Source organism: Macaca thibetana, chromosome 1 (genome assembly GCF_024542745.1).
Source record: "Macaca thibetana thibetana isolate TM-01 chromosome 1, ASM2454274v1, whole genome shotgun sequence".
Classification (NCBI taxonomy): domain Eukaryota; kingdom Metazoa; phylum Chordata; class Mammalia; order Primates; family Cercopithecidae; genus Macaca; species Macaca thibetana.
The window spans coordinates 47,116,378-47,131,194 of record NC_065578.1 but is presented as its reverse complement, the minus strand read 5'-3'; the positions used below and the strand labels follow the sequence as shown (position 1 = coordinate 47,131,194).

General features: G+C 40.5%; 1 protein-coding gene across 2 annotated transcripts in view; it reads right to left on the bottom strand.

Moving 5' to 3' along the window:
* LOC126961605 (putative selection and upkeep of intraepithelial T-cells protein 1 homolog) overlaps positions 1-6,201 on the bottom strand; it is a 206,622-nt gene extending 200,421 nt beyond the window's left edge. For both annotated transcript variants that reach the window (XM_050802162.1, XM_050802143.1), the window contains exon 1: positions 5,583-6,201. The gene's annotated coding sequence lies outside the window, so the exon portion shown is untranslated. The remainder of the gene's footprint in view (positions 1-5,582) is intronic.
* Positions 6,202-14,817: the final 8,616 nt, after the last annotated feature.

Sequence of the window (14,817 nt, the reverse complement as noted above, 5' to 3'; positions counted from 1 at the left end):
GCTATACTTTTGAAATCATAGAAGGTCATCAATTTGACCAGCTTTTTTTTTCCAGAGTAAGAATGATGTAAAAAGGATTCTAAACGATTGATTTTGGTCATTAATTAAACTTCCAAAGTGCCTTCCTACGAGATGTAAAACTTTTTGCCCTGTAATGCTAATCCTGTGGCAAGGTTCCTCTGAAAGACCCTTCTCCCTTCTTACTTCACTTTAAATGGCTCAGCCCCTCAGGGTCTATTCTTAGTCCTCCTCTTCTTTTGTATCCATTCCTTCTAAGTGCTCTCATTCACATCAGAACTCCAGTGGTATCCCTCAATTGTACACCTCCAGCATGGAAGCCTCCTAAGATCCACACCTGCACGTTCTACGGTGGTGGGCCCTTTAACAGCTGAGTATCTCCATAGCACTTAAAACTAGACAGAGCAATTTCCCTTCCCCAGGTACTACTGTTCTTTCTTTCACACTCAATCATGGAGGAAGAAAGGTAGGGCAGGAGGGAGGGAGGAAGACAGATCCTGCTAAAGAGCCCTAAAAGACTGACTAGTCCAACCTTTCATTCTAAAGATGAACAAACTGGCTAGATAGAATCAGATTTGGGACTGGAAATCCTGTCTCCTGACACCAGGCCTGGATCTTTGTAAGAGTAGTGACACAGAGCCCTAAGAAATGACACAGCAAAGGCAGAAGTCCAGGGACGAAAGCTGGGCCTTTGTTTCAGAGCACTCAACACAACGTGTGGTCATATATTTGTCTGTTTAATGTGTGATGTCTGTCTTTGCAGTGTCGGGTCTATGAAACCAGGGCCCATGTCACACTCACTACTGGTATCCATAGCACCAGGCATAGGGCCTGCACATAGAAGGCATTCACTAAATATGTGCACCATTTATAGTATCCACAATGTAGAAATCTAGGAATTAATTAATCTAGGAATTAATTTAACCAAGAAAACAAGATACAAGATAAGTGGTTAATTTAACCAATTAACTAGGAATTAATGTAACCAAGAATACAATAGACCTCTATGTAGAAGAGTGTAACACTAATATAAGGTATAGAAGATTGTGTGAATAAGTAGAGAGACATTCCTGTGCATGAATGAGCTGACTTAATATTAAAAACATGCTCCTTCTCCAAACTTAATATAAACATATAATACGAAGCCAATCAAAATATCAGTTGATTTCTTGAGGATGCAATACACTTACTCTAAAATGTACATGGAGGAATTCAAATGCAGTTAACCTAAAAATGTTAAATCTTAATAATGAAAAAAGGAGAACCTCACTCTTCCAGATATCAACATGCTACAAAAGCAAGATAATAAAAACACTGTAATAATGGCCAATAAGAGATAGAGGCACTGTCTCAGAACAGAGAGCACAGAGACACACCCTCACACTCTCACATGTATTGCACTGGATATTCTTGGTTTGCCCCTCCACAACCTTTCTCCACCCTTCTCTAGCTTCATATGAGAGGCTGACCTCCTGCATTGCGTTAACTATACTTACTTGTCCTGTGATTACCTGTTGAGTTCGGCCAAACAGAGTCACTGGAGGGAGGTTGGAGAGAAAAGGAGTTAGAGGGTAGTTATGCCCTAGCACTCCCCTGACAGGCTGCACTCATATGCCCAAGACCAGAACACCAGCTACAGCTTTTTCTGGGTTTGATAGCCACTCCCTTCAACTGCTTGTTCATACTTGGTGGGTAGGAGCTGGAGAATGGGAGATAAGACTTCCCCACTGTTGCTACTGAGTATCCTACCAATCCTTGTTGGTGTCCTTAACCTGGGAGTACTTCATTAAGTTCTCCTCCGTCACCCCATTTCAGCTTGCATTCTGTGTCCTGCTAGGACACTCACAGACACATCTATAAAAAACTTTACATACAATGGAATATGACGAATCAACTCACTACAAATTGTTAAGTATGTCATGTTGGAAAATTAGTTAACCATATGTAGAAGAGGAAAACTGGATCTCTTACTTAATATCATATACAAAGCTGGTATTATGTGGATTAAAAACACAAACGTGAAAGACAAAAAATAAAGTTATCAGAAGAATGATAAAGTTAATAGAAGATTTAAAAATTTAAAGTTAATAGAATATGTAGAAGTTTATCTTTATGACTTAGATATGAGGAATAATTTCACACACAAAACATTAAAAGCACAAGTGGGAAAAGATAAATATTACTCCATTATATTTTTAAAAAGATTTCTACGCAATGAAGGGCTCTATGGAGAAAATAAATAAATAATAGAAAGTATTCACAACGTCTGAAACTGGCAAGGGATTAAAATCGAAAACATACAAAAACTCCTACAAATCAACAAGAAAAAGAAAAGCCATGAGAAAAGTGAGCAAAGGATATTTGTGCATAGGCAATTTTCAAAAGCAGAAACTCAAAAAGAGGAAAAGTATTAGGAGAGTTGCTCAAAATTATTAGTAGACAGAGAAATGTCCCCTATGTAATTTATACCAATAAAAATTAGAAAGCTGGATAAACAACAAGATTTGCAGGGATATAGGAAACTCTCATATAGCAGGATTATTGAGTGGTGGAGCCATTCTAAAGAACAGCCCCCACCACTCTGTCAAATTAGGTATATGCATAGTCTATAAGTCAGCTATTACACTCTGGGATATGCATTCCTTAAAAAAGCCAATCTAGGTGTATAAGAGAATTATTTCTGGAGTCGGAGTTGTAGGCAACCTGAAAGATCATCACTCAGAGAGTAGACAGGTAAAACATGTGAAATATTACTACTGAGTGTTACATAGCAGTCAGAAGAAATAAATTGATTGTTAAGAGTATACTGTTTGGTGCAAAAGAACAGAACAGAGTCAGATTAATTACACAACATAATTTATCTAAATTAAAAATATATGCACACAAAATAGGTATACATATTTGCAAGGACATATACAAACAAAAAAATACATTAAACTTGTAATTGTTGCTTATGTGGTGAGGAGAAAGGGAATGAGATATGAGAATAAAGGAGAATAAATAAAGAGAGACAGAAAGAGACAGAGAGACTAACTTCTGCCAGTAACCTGGGCATGTGCACTATGGACCATGAGGCAATAATTTATTTAAAAAGAAAAGGAGGATATAGGTAAAGGGAAATAGAAAGCAGAGAAGGAGAAGAACAAGGGGGAAGATGAGGAGGAGGAGGAAGACGAGAGGAGGGAAAAAGCTGCTAAGGTTACAAAAGAAAATGAAACCACAAGAAATAGTCAGTTAATCTAAATGGAACAAATAGAAAACAGACAGCAAAATGGTAGATTTAAACTCAAGCAGACCCATAATCACATTAAATTTAAAAAATTGTCAAATTGGAACAAAAAAACAAACTCAATTATATGGTGCCTACAAGAAATCCACTTTAAATATAAAGACACAGTAGGTTATAAGCAAGACACGGAAAAAAGATATATGATGCTAACACTAATCGAAATACAGTGAGTGTAGATTTATTAATATCAGACAAAATAGACTTCAGAGCAAGAAATCTTGCCAAAGATAAAAAGGTCATTTCATAATGATAAAGTATTTAATCAATCAAGAGAACATGACCAAAATGTATATGTACCTAATAGTAGAGTTTCTAAGAACATGAAGCAAAAACTCACAGAAGTGAAAGGAAAAATAGACAACTCCAAAATCATACTTGAGACTTCAACACTCCTCTCTCAATAATTGATAGACTAGGTAGACAAAAAATAAGATTATGATAATTTGAAAAACATTGTCATCAACTTAATGTCATTGGCATTTGCAGAACATTTCACCAAACAACAGATAAACATTCTTTTCATGGGTCCACAGAACACCTATTAAGATAAATCTTTTTCAGTGCCATAGGACAAGTCTCAATAAATTCAAAAAGATTAATATCATACAAAGTATGTTCTCTGACTACAAGATAATTAAATTAGAAATGAATAACAGGAAGAAATCTGGAACATACCCAATAATTTGGAAATTAAACAATGCATTTCTAAATAACCCATGGGACAAAGAAGAAATCAGAAAGGAAATTGCAAAGTATTTTTAATTAAATCAAAATGAAAAAACAAATACCAAAATCTATGAAATGCTGATAAAGAAAAATATGTAGAATTAAAGGCTTATCTTAGAAATAAAGAAAGGTTTAAAATTAATGACCTGAGTTTACATCTTAAAACATGAGAACAAGGAGGGAAAACTAAAACCAAAGCAAGCAGAAAAGGAAGGAAATCACAAAAATTAAAACAGAAAACAGGGAAAGAGAATGGAGAAAAGTTATGGAGAACGTCAGTAAAGCCCAAGCTGGTTATTTGGGGAGACATAAATTGATAAACCTCTGACCAGACTGACCAGGAAAAAATAAAAAGAAGATTCAGATTACTAGTAGCAAGAGTAAGAGGAGGGAATATATTTATAGATCCATTTGATCATTTCAGTAGATGCAGAAAATGCAAGGTTATAGAAACCAAGAATAATATACAACTTTTAATTGTATTTTACATACTTTCCATTTTTCAAGTTGAAAAATTTTAAGTACTATTTCTAAGAGCATTAAAAATCATGAAATGCTTTGGAAAAATTTTACAAAAGGTGTACAGATATGTACACTGAGTAACTCAAAATATTGCTGAGAGAAGTTTAAGAAAATCTAAACAGAGATAAACCATGCCTATGGATTATAAGACTCAATATTATTAAGATGTAAATTCTCCCCTGGTTCATCTAGAGATTCATGACCATATGTATCAAAATCCCAGGAGACTTTTTGCAGAAATTGACAAGTTGATTTTAAAATTTATATGAAAATACAAATAATTTGATAGCCAAACAAACGCTATAAAGCAATACGTGAGACTGGGTAATTTATAAGAAAAGAGGTTCAATTGGCTCACAGTTCTGCAGGCTGAACAGAACGCATACAGGCATCTGCTTCTGGAGAGGCCTCAGGGAGCTTTTATTCACGGAGGAAAGTGAAGCAGGAGCAGTCACTTCATATAGTGAAAGCAAGAGTAAGAGAGAGAGAAAGAGAGAGAGAGCAGAAGGGAGGTACCACACACTTTTAAATGACCAGATCTCATGTGAACTCAGAGTGAGAGCTCTCCTATCACTAAGGGGATGGCCCAAGCCATTCATGAGAGATCAGCCCCTATGATCCAAACACCTCCCACCAGGCCCTACCTCCAACGTTAGGGATTACAATTCAACATGAGATTTACACAGGGACAAATGTCCAAACTACATCAAAGATGAAGAACAAAATTAGAGACTTAATACCTGGTTTCACGACTAAGTATAAAACTATAGTAATACAGTGTGATGTTGCTGTAAATATAGATATGTCTACCAATGGCATAGAACTACAGAGTCCAAAAACAGACTCACACAAAAATGATAACTGATTTTTGATAAAGGTACCAAGGCACTTCTATACAGAAAGGGTAATCTTTCAATAAATGTTGTCAGGCAAATACATAGTAAACTGAAACATCATGGGATGCTCAATCCCCTTAGCTTTCGGGCGAAAGCAAAGCTTGTAATCACCCAGTCCCCCAATGACCTACATCGTATCCACTGTTACAGATTCCATGCTGAGTTCACTCCCAAGTGACCAGAAGATCCATCTCGGTTTCCCCTGGACTCAGGCTATTCAGGGACTGCCAACTTTGGTAGACAGTGTTCTTCTGTTGCCTGAAAAAAATTCAACAACTGTTGTGATGCAGCAAATACCCCGACAGATGGAATTCTCCACTGACCCAAAATACACGCAACCAATGAAGGGTCTAGATTTGCCTCACAAATCTCAGAATTGATGGTCTTTGTTCCCAGGATAAAAGGGGCTGTAGAAAGAGGGAAATTAAAGATGTTTTTTTCCAGATGCTGTGAAAAAAAACCAAAAAAGGCAAATGGTGTTGGGACATAGATATCCATTAGCAAAAAGGAAAAGAGAAAGAAGAGGAAGGGGGAACGAGGAGGAGGAAGATGAGGGGAAAGAGGAAGAAGTGGGGAAAAGAAGGTGAGATGGAAGAGGAAAAGAACAGAAGGGGATGAGGAAGAGAAGGAGGAAGAGGAACAAGGGGAGAAGTGGAGGGAGTAGGAGGAGGAAGAGGAAAAGAAGCAGCAGCACCCTTGCCCATGATCCTTATCTCACAACTCATACAAGGTCCAAGTAAAAATGGATCACCGACTGAAGTGGAAAACCTAAAACTATAAAAATTCTAGAATAAAACAAAGGAGAGAAAATCTTAGCCACCTTGGGTTAGGCCAAGACTTTTTAAATAGAAGAAAAAATGCACAAATTATTAAAGAAAACAATTGATAATTTGGATTTCTTCAAAATTGAAATAGTTGCTGTCCAAAAGAACCATTAAGAAAACGAAAACACAAACCATGAGAAAATATTTGCAAAACTACGTTTCACAAACCACTTGTATACGAAATACATAAAGAACTATCACAACTCAAAAATAAAAAGCCAAAATAGCCCAGTATAAATGTGCAAAAGATTTGAACAAAAGCTTCACCAAATAAAATGTAAGAATGGCAAATAGGTATATGAAAAGATGCTCAACACCATTAATCATTAGCGGCCAGGCACAGTAACTCATGCCTATAATCCCAGCACATTGGGAGGCCAAGACAGGAGGATCACTTGAACCCAGGAGTTCAAGACCAGCCTGAGCAACATAGCAAGATCTCATCTCTACTAAAAACTAAAAAATTAGCTGGGTGTGGTGGTGCAAGCCTGTGGTCCCAGCTACTCGGGAGGCTGAGATGGGAGGATCCCTTGAGCCCATGAGGAGCCCCTTTCAGTAAGCTGAGATGGTGCCAGTGCACTCCAGCCTGAGTGACAGAGCAAGACCCAGTTTCAAAAGCCAAAAAAAAAGAAAGAAAGAAAAGAAAAGGAAAGAAAAGAAAAAGGCATATTACAATCCAATTAGATGCCACTTCAACTCAGTAGGATGGCTATAATTACAAAACCCGGCAAGACCAAGTATTTGTGAGGAGGCCAACAACTGGAACTCCCATACATTGTTAAATGCCTGTCATATAATTAGTGCTCCGATATATTAGCAATTAGTCACAGCAGCCAGCAGTAGCAGCTATTATGAATATGAGCCACACACAATGCAAAATGAAAAACCCTGACATGGTCTCTACTCTCATGAAGCGTCTAACCACACTTGTTCCCTGTATATGTGAGAATTTTTTGAATTCACGGTCTTAAGGACTCATGTTTCTCTAGTCCTGGGCTAATGCTTTATGTTGTAGCTAGAAATGGTGATTTCAATCTATAACATTACTGGAAAAGAGATCTAGAACTGTGAGAAAATAGTTTATATTGAATAGGTTAGACCAGGAGCTGTTGATGTTTTTTCTTTTTCTTTTCTTTTTTGTTTTTTGTTTTTTTTCAGTTCGTGTTCTGTTTCCCAGGCTGGAGCGTAGTGGCGCAATCATGGATCACCACAGCCTCGACCTCCCAGGTTCAAGCGAACCTCTCACCTCAGCCTCCTGAGTTGTTAGGACCACAGGTGTGCACCATCATGCCCAGCGAATTTTTTTAATTTTTGTAGATACAGGGTCTCCCTATGTTGCCCAGGCTGGTCTCAAACACCTGGGCTTGAGCCATCCTTCCACCTTGGTTGGCCTCCCAAAGTGACATCTCAAAGATTATAGGTATGAGCCACTGTGCCTGGCTAAGCTGCTGATTTGAGAAGGGGAGAAAGAGATGGGAATGCTAAACACTATGGATAGATTACTAAAATGTTCAGAGGCAAAAAATTAAACTAAACTAAAAATTACAACAGCAACAACAAAAGAATCTATTAAGTTGGTGAGTCTGCAAAAGCTTCTGCCACTTCAGAAGTTGCCTGGACTCCAGGGCCACTGCTTCTACATAGAGGCAGCTGTGTGTTAGTGAAATAACATGGATCTGAGTCATATAAAAGCTTAGGAACTGTAAGACCCTGGACAAATCACTTCATCTCTCTTAGCCTTAGATCCTAGGGCACATAATGTTGGATGAATGAGTTAGTAAATCAATGAATGAAAAAACTATAAAGTATTGGTGTCATTTCTAGACAAAAAGAATTGTTTTAGTGGACAGGAGAGTGAAAAGAAGCAAAAGCTTTCATATAAGAAATGGAAGAAATAGCAATAAGACACAGGGTAACTTGATCCCTCTACCCAAATCAATGAATAGCTGTCGTGACGAAGATAGAGATTTGTTCCATGTGGTCCCAAAGGCAGGAACCAGGGACTAGTGGGTGTAAGCTCCAGGTAGGCAGGTGTGGACTCAGTAGATAGAAGTTTCTGAATGTGAAGAGCGGCTTCAAAGTGGCATCAGCTACCTGAGGCAGTAGTGAGCTTCTTGGCACTAAATGTCATAAGCAGTGTCAAGAAAACTACTTGATAAGATTCAAGAAAAGGGCTTTCAAACATAAAATGGGAGTAGAGAATCCAGCCCAAACTCTCAACTGAGAAAAATGGAGGTATGAATTTGGACATAATGAGTTTGAGAGGAAAGCAAGGCATTCAAGTAGAGGAAAGACCAGGGTGGGTATACAGATGGAAAAGTCATCATGAAAATTCCAATGGCTGAAGATAAGAAACTTATCTGATTCTCCATGACTGGATTTGCTAATTAAAGGTCAAGCAAACCTAAACATTTCAGGAAGCATGCCGGTGGGTGCTAGCCTATATGGTGCCTGGCGGAATCATTGCAGATGCAGCTCCTTGCCAGGGCACATGGCTGGACAAGTGGAGTGCTGGCTGGATTTCACTGCCACTCACCTCCTCAACAGAGCCCCCTCCTGCGAAGTGCAACCTGCCCACCTGCTCCATGCAGTGGCCCCGGGTGTCACCATGACACAGACTTCCATGGCTCCTTCCACAAGGCATCCATGTTGCAGGTGATTCAGGCCCTTTCACGACTTTTTAAGAGAACTTGAAAGTAGCACAGGAAATACTTTTGAGGTCTCTTCTTTTTCTTAGTATTGTTAATAATGATGACAGAAGTAATATTCACAGCCCTTTACAGTACACAAAATGCATTCACATGCATTATCTAACTTGATTCCCATAACAAACCTGTAAGATACACATTACTATTGTTCCTCACTTTGCAGAAGAGGAAATTGAGGTCTGGAGGGATTAAGCTAGGCCTTAAGTGAAGACTTTAGTGAGCTTCTTGTCACTAAATATCATAAGCAGTGTCCAGACAACTACTTGATAAGACTGACGAAAAGGGCTTTCAAACATAAAATGGGAGTAGAGAATTGAACCTAATCCAATCCACTACTAATGGTAGTAAAGGCTTTCTTTTCTTTCTTTCTTTCTTTCTTTCTTTTTTTTTTTTTTTTTTTTTTTTTTTTTTTGAGACAAGGTCTCACTCTGTTGCCTAGGCTGGAGTGAAATGGCATGATCTTGGCTCACTGAAACCTCTGCCTCCTGGGCTCAAGCCATCCTCCCACCTCAACCTCCCAAGTAGCTGGAACTGCAGGTGTGTGCCACCATGCCCAGTTAATTTTTTTATATTTTGAAGAAATGGGGTTTCACCATGTTGCCCCGGCTGGTCTCAAACTCCTGGGCTCAGTCAATCTGCCCATTTCAGCCTCCCAAAGAGCTGGGATTACAGATGTGAGTCTGTGCCTGGCCAAAGCCTTTTCTTATACAGCATATATTTTACAGTTATAAACTCTCGATCACCATATAAATGTGTAAATCTATTTGTGTAGACCACATTGGCCCTGCAAGAGTCCACAAAGAAGGAAAACACTGAAGAGCACTTAGCAGTCCAAGATTTAGTTGGATCACCCCTAACTCCACCCAACCCACTTCATTCAGATCTGCTTGCATGTCCTCATGACCAGCCTCATTCGTTTTCCAAACCTACTTCAGTCTGGGCCTTTCCTTCTAATGAATCCCAACTTTTGGTCCATTTCGAGAGCCTCCTGTTCTTGGCTCTATGTGGTCATGACATGCCCCATAAGTGGTTCTACTCTTACCAAGCCCTCCTCTGACAAGTTTGGGGGATTCCCTTTCATCTGTGGACCTATCCAGGTCCTGCTGAGCCTGGCTTTGCTTCAAGTTTTCTCTTCAGCTATAGAGATGGGTTATGCTGAGTCACCATAGTGAAAGAAGCCTTCCCAGCTTCTTTCTTATCAACAAAGGGAGGTGGCTGGACAGAACTAGACATTCAGTCTATGAGAAGAGCTCAGTCTGGCGCCAGGACTGGCTTAGTGTGTATCAACGATCAGGACTAGGAGCTGACCAGTGGCTCAAGTCAGAGCTCAGATAGATCTTCCTCTCTGAGAAAGTGGAAATCATTCTCCCAGAACAGCATTATCTAGCCACCAGACTACCTACATCATTCACATGCTTGAGGCCTTCTCTCCTATAATCAGAGATGAAACGTCCTAACAAGAATTAGCCACTCCAGGGCTGGGTGGAATGGCTCACACCCGTAATCCCAGCACTTTGGGAGGCCGAGGCAGGAGCATCACAAGGTCAAGAGATCAAGACTATCCCAGCCAATGTGGTGAAACCCCATCTGTACTAAAAATACAAAAACTATCTGGGCATGGTGGCGCATGCCTATAGTCCCAGCTGCTCAGGAGGCTGAGGCAGGAGAATCACTTGAACCCAGGAGGTGGAGGCTGAAGTGAGCCAAGATTGTGTCACTGCACGCCAGCCTGGGCAACAGAGTGAGACTCCGTCTCAAAAAAACAAACAAACAAACAAAAAAGAATTAGCCACTCCGTTCTCTCCGGATCCCAAGCCCCTTGCCGCTCTAGTACTTCTCAAGGACTTCTCCCATGAACCCCTGTCTCTGGGGATCAGAAGTTCCCCTCTCTCTGTCAGATCCTTCACATTGGCTTGCAAATACATAGATGACTCATATTTTTAAAAGTCTTGCCATTGACCCTTGTTCTTACTCCACTCCATTTCTTTACCCTTTACCATAAAATTCCTAGAAAGAGGTCCCTATAGTGGCTGTCTCCACTTGCTCACCTCTCTGTCTTCAACCCATTTCACTTCAGCTTCCATCCCCAAGAATTCACTGAAATGTCTCACTTCAGCCTCCCGTGGTCAAATTTAATGGTCACTTCCCTGTTTTGTTTCATTTTGTTGGATGTCTTGATACCTCTCTCTCCTGGTTTTTCTCCTACTTCCGTCTCTTTTGATGAATGTCTCTCTTTCACACTTGAAATGAGTGATTTCCCTGACTTACACCTAGGCCTTCTTCCATTCTCTGCCTCTCTTTAACAGCACCTTGGCTTCAAATATCATCTTTGTGCAATGGATACTAAATTTATCCTTCCAGCCTGGACTGCTGCCCTGAGCCCCAGGCTCATCCCCTTACAAGCTGTTTTCTTCACACCTCTACTTGGATCCTAGCAAGCAGCTCTTGCTTAATATGACCTAACAGTGGCCTCTTGATACCTTCCCTCCACTCCCTCCAACCCCTGCTCCTCCTCAGGCCTCCCTATCTCAGGTGTTGGAGCCAGTTGCTCAAGACAAAAACTTCAGCATCACCTTTGATTCCTCTCTTTCTTTCCCTCCCACATGATATATGTCACAAAACGGTCACTGAGTGTGAACCAAATTTGCTCACTGTCCTCCAATTTCACTACAATCACCCTAGGCCAAGACACTATCATCATATCCTTTAACTACTGCTCTAGCATCCTTACTGAATCACTCCCTGAACTCCCCACGTGTTGGCCTCATCACCCCCACATCAAAATCTGAATGCTCTTTTACAAATGTAAATCGGATCCTGTTACCTTTCTTCAAAACCCTCCTATAGCTTCTCAGCAAAGCTGGCATTCAAACTCCTTACCTTGACATACAAAGTCCTACTCCACCTGGCCCCTCCCATCTCTCTAACGTTATCTGTTAGAATTTCCTCCCTCACAGGAGAATCGCTTGAACCCAGGAGGCTTAGTCTGTCATGAGCAGAGATCGCACCACTACATTCCAGCCCGGGCAACAGAGTGAGACACTGTCTCAAAAACCAAAATAAAACAAAACAAAAAACGAATTTCCTCCCTTATGACCTAGGTCCAAGTTCACTGGACTTCCTTGTATTTCCTGAACTCACCAAGGTGCCTCCCACGTCTGGCCTTTTCCCAGCCTGTTCTCTCTGCTGGACATGCTCTTCCCCCAGATATTCTCATGGCAGACTTCTTCTCATCACTCACCAGACATTCTCCGTAACTTACATTATCTCCATTTTTATTGATTTGCTTGTTCATAATTTTTCTTCTCAACTAGAAAATAAGTTGTGTGAGCAAGGACCTTGCCTATCTTGTCTACCAGGACTTTATCACCAAGCTGTGATTAAGCTCTCAATGCATATATGTTGCATGAATGGATGAATGAATCCTCCCACTCTGGAGGTGGAGAAGTCACCATCACCACCATGTTCCAAGCAGACACACATGAGTTCATGCCACTGCTTTGGTTCAAACCCTGGCACACTGCCTTGGTTCCATCCATTACTAGGTGTGTGATTTGGGGCACGTTTTCTCCCTGTATTTCGGTTTCCTTATCTAGAGAATGAGGATAATGCTACTACCACCCTCCTAGATTTGCTATAAACAGGTACAAGTTGACACACTTTAAATAGTGATAGAACAGTGCCTGATATATAGTTAAAGCTCAATAAAAGTTTGTAATGATTATATCATCACAAAGCAATCCTAGAAGGCAAAGTTTCTCAATCTTGGCAGGATTAGCATTTTGGGCAGGATAATTCTTTGTAGTAAGGGTAGGGTGGGGGCAGCATCCTGGCCTCTACCCACCAGATGCCATTAGCACCTTCCTAGTTATGACAAACAAGTGTCTTTAAACATTGTCAGATGCCCCTGGAGGCCAGGAGGAGGGCAAAACCACGGCTGTAACACATGGCACTTTGCCTCCTTTGACAGGTATGACATTGAAGCTTACAGTAGTTAAATAACTTGCCCAAGGTCAAAGGGCTACAAAGTGGTGGAGCCGGAATTCAAACTCTTGTCTTCTGGGCTCCACCATGCATGCTCTTTCCTCCGCAGCTCATTGCCTGAGGCCTAAGCGTCCTTCCCTGCACCCAGGCCTGCATGCTCACTCACAGATCTGTGCTAATTACACAGCAACATAAAACTTTATATGTGGTTTGTTATTTTATATCCAGGAACATGGTCCACAGCCTTCATTACATAAAGCAGCTGTGTGTATACTTGGGGTCTAAGTGCTATTTAGTGGTCAGCTCGATGGGGTATTTTGTTTCAAGCATCACATTTCTTTTTTCCCTTTCCATACTCCTATTGAATCCTAAATAGAGGAGTGGAGCCTCACACAACTTGGGCTAAAGTGAAAGGCAAAAGTCTCCTAAATGGCAATCATCCCACTAATTAGACTGGGAGCCACAGCATAGGAATTGCCATATTCGGTATGTATGTGCCCCCAGAGTGTGTGTGTGTGTGTGTGTGTGTGTGTGTGTGTTTACTAGCCATACCATCTGGCCTGTGCTATCTATTCTGCCTTCCCACTCACGTCTTGAAGGAAGCAAATGTTTTAGTGGAAAGAGCTAGACAGTCCAGTTCTTCTAATTATTAACTATATGACTTGAATATGTCATGTCTCCCCTCTGAGACCCAGTTTCCTCATCTTTAAAATGGAGTTAAAAGTATCTGTCTCACAACATCATTAAAATCCTTTAGATACAGGGTCTGGCACAGAATCGGTCTGAAATAACCCCCAGCTCCTTTTGCTCCTTCATGGGCAAACTGCACCCCAGCCCAGTCCCAACTTCAGCCTGCTCTCTCAATATTCACCCATTCTACTATAGCCAAAACCTTCTTTTTCCTACCCCACGTTGGCCCTTTCACTTTCCTTATTCCCATTATCTGGAATGCAAGCAAGACCTTTTCCATCGATTTAAATCCTACTTTCCCTTTATAGCCTAATTCAAATCCTGCCTCCTCCAGGATCATTTGGTAGTTCTATATGAAGGTGAGAGTCTTCAGCTCACTGACTTTGCCTGGACTTTTACAATACTACACCACTCACCTGACCCTTCCATGCATGCAAGTGGGTGGGTGGTGATTTCTAACTCTTTTTCTCTTTTAAAACATTTAATTGACAACTAAAGATGGTAAAGACTGGCCATGCGCGGTGGCTCATGCCTGTAATCTCAGCACTTTGGGAAGCCGAGGCAGGCGGATCACCTGAGACCATGAGTTCGAGACCAGCCTGGCCAACATGGGGAAACCCCATCTCTACTAAAAATACAAAACTTAGCTGGGCATTGTGGCAGGCACCTGTAATCCCAGCTACTCAGGAGGCTGACACAGGAGAATTGCTTGAACCTGGGAGGCGTAGGTTGCAGTGTGCCGAGTTTGCGCCGCTACACTCCAGCCTGAGCAACAAGAGTGAAACTCCGTCTCAAAAAATAAGAAGATTGCATATGTTTAAGGTATCCAAAGTGATAATTTAATATATGTATATATTATGTAATGATTATTAAAATCAAAGTAATAAACACATCTGTCACCGCACTTGCTGTATATTAGATTCCCAGAACTTATTAATCATATAACTGAAAATTTATACTTTTGACCAGTCCTTCCATACTGTTGGTAAGAATGTAAATTGGTAAAGCCATTATGAAAAACAGAATGAAGTCTCTTCAAAAAATTAGAAATAGAACTACCATCTGATCCAGCAATCCCACTTCCGGATATATATATATAGGAAATGAAAGTGTGACCTGGAGATATCTATACCCACCATATTCATTGCAGCACTATTCAC